This window comes from Morone saxatilis, unplaced genomic scaffold, assembly GCF_004916995.1.
Source record: "Morone saxatilis isolate NCDOM2014 unplaced genomic scaffold, NCSU_SB_2.0 Contig14, whole genome shotgun sequence".
Lineage (NCBI taxonomy): Eukaryota > Metazoa > Chordata > Actinopteri > Moronidae > Morone > Morone saxatilis.
In genome coordinates this window covers 825,465-828,099 of record NW_023339696.1, presented here as the reverse complement: position 1 = coordinate 828,099, position 2,635 = coordinate 825,465, and the positions used below count along the sequence as shown (strand labels likewise).

At 40.5% G+C, this 2,635-nt stretch overlaps 1 protein-coding gene across 1 annotated transcript in view; it reads right to left on the bottom strand.

Annotated features, from left to right (window-relative positions):
• The window catches only part of zgc:158403 (tetratricopeptide repeat protein 39A), a gene marked incomplete at its 5' end in the record, with an annotated part of 767,589 nt that overhangs the window by 363,570 nt on the left and 401,384 nt on the right, over positions 1-2,635 (bottom strand).

The window sequence follows — 2,635 nt, the reverse complement described above, 5'->3', positions numbered from 1 at the left end:
ATCTGCTGCTAAGGTGTTTGGTGCTAGATACAACAGCACACCTTCAGACGTCTTAGTGGAGTCCATGCCCCGATAGGTCAGGGCTGTTTTGGTGGCAAAAGGACCTACACAATATTAGGCAGGTGCTCATAATGTTTATGCTGATCGGTGTAAGTACAGGAAAGGAGAAAGTTAACCGAGGTTTGTTCAACTGTTATTGGAGCACAGAGCGAAAAAAGGGGCGGGGCTTAGGAAGGTCAGTTGTGAAGCTAGGAGGGCACTGCTTGCAGGCGTCTGTGGAAGCAATGTTTTCTAACATTAGCTGACTTAAAACTGTGAAATGTACAGTTGCAATCAGAAATATTCCCCTCGCCGAAGATTTAAGAATTTATCAATTAACATTTTCAAAGAGCAGATTCGCTGTCGAATGACTTCTTATGAGTTGAGTGAAGCATAAAACAACACAGAATATTTTTTAAGATAGCCATGTCACAGTTATTCAACCCCGTATATAATTGCTGTTTTTAAAGCTTGGGCAGATTATGGCCTAGAAAGTGAGATAATTAGGCCTTTGGGAACTCTATACATGATACCTTCATTTGCTTCAGCTGTGATGAATATATAAACCCCACCCATGAAGGTAGGTGAGTTGCAATCATGGGAAAGATAAAGGAGCTTCCAAAAAAGCTGTGAGAGGAGATTATTTCATCACACCTGAAGGACCTTGGGTATAAGAATATTTCCCAAAAAATTTATATTCCAAGAGACACCATTGGGAGCATTATAAGGAAGTTTAAAACTTATGGAACAGCTGCAAACCTGCCTGGCCGTGGAAGAAAGCCCAACATTTCATCAAGGGCCCTTAGCAAACAGTAAACATAGGCAGTTTTAACATACTATTATGACAATGTAAATTGGTTGTATAAGAATGTATAAGCAATTAGTAGTATTTCAATTCTACAACTCCCATTCATATTTTTCCCAACTTTGGTTCTATATTTGGGTTGTTGAATTCCTTTTTAAATGTAAATCCTGACAGTCTCTGAAAGTTGCAATTACTGTGTTGTGTGTCTTTCAGATTCAACGATGTTTGCGATTGGCTGGAGAGCTACATCGACCCATTCGACCTGGATGTGTTCACACCTACTCTGAACTCTAACCTCAACCGTCTGTCCCAGAGAACCTCGGTACTTTTTAGCAAAAGCATTAGCACTAAATGTGTAGAACCGCCATTCACATTTGGCCTGAGATAAGTCAAGGATGTCTCAATTGTCTGATAATGTCCAGATCTAACAGCCAACATAATACACAGTGCTGAATGGTTGTTCAGAGGTTGATGCAAGGTTGTGTTTCAGGTGCTGCTGGGGCTGCTGACAGGCTCAGAGAAGCAGTTTTCCTTGCGGGGCAGCAGTGTGAACTCTCAAGAGCCGTACAACATCTTGCCACTGACCAGCAGCCAGATCAGGTCAGAGGTCAACACTTGCTTATAGTGAATCAAGTACTCTGTTTAGCATTAATAGCTCATTTGGTGACATAAAAAAAACTGTACAGTCACTGTGCAGCCTCTGCTGGCACCTCCATGTCATTCCACTACCACAGATCTTCTGTCTGCATGCAGTATCTGAGTCCCCTCAAATCCCTTATCTAGATTATTATTATTATTATCTAGATTTAGCTCCCATCATTTGCAAGAAAATTAAGTTAGAAAACCTAATTTGGCTAAACCTTTTCCCACTAAGTTTGAATTGAAAAAGAAGTAATTGAGTTTCATGTTTTTTTTTTAATGAAATAATGTCTTAATTTGTGGAACATCTCAAATGTACAAATACATACACATACTATTACACAGTTGCAAGAAAAAGTATGTGAACCCTTTGGAATTACCTGGATTTCTGCATAAATTGGTCATAAAATGTGTTCTGATCTTCATCGAAGTCACAACAATAGACAAACACAGTCTGCTTAAAGTAATACCACACATTTATATGTTTCCGTGTTTCTAATGAATACACCATGTAAACATTGACAGTGCAGGGTGGAAAAAGTAAGTATGTGAACCCCTAGGCTAATGACTTCTCCAAGAGCTAATTGGAGTCAGGAGTCAGCCAACCTGGAGTCCAATCAATGAGACGAGATTGGAGGTGTTGGTTAAAGCTGCCCTGCCCTATAAAAAACACACACCAGTTTTGAGTTTGCTATTCTCAAGAAGCATTGCCTGATGTGAACCATGCCTCGCACAAAAGAGCTCTCAGAAGACCTACGATTTAAGAATTGTTGACTTGCATAAAGCTGGAAAGGGTTACAAAATCTCTGAAAGCCTTGATGTTCATCAGTCCACGGTTAGACAAATTGTCTATAAATGAAAGTTCAGCACTGTTGCTACTCTCCCTAGGAGTTGCCGTCCTGTAAAGATGACTGCAAGAGCACAGCAGAATGGTTAATGAGGTGAAGAAGAATCCTAGTGTCGGCTAAAGACTTACAAAAATCTCTGGCACATGCTAACATCTCTGTTGATGAAGCTACGATACATAAAACACTAAACAAGAATGGAGTTCATGGGAGGACACCACTGCTGTCCAAAAGAAAACATGTTCCAGAGCACTAATGGGCGGCTGTGGCTCAGAGGAAGAGTGGGTCGTCCACTAATCGGAAGATT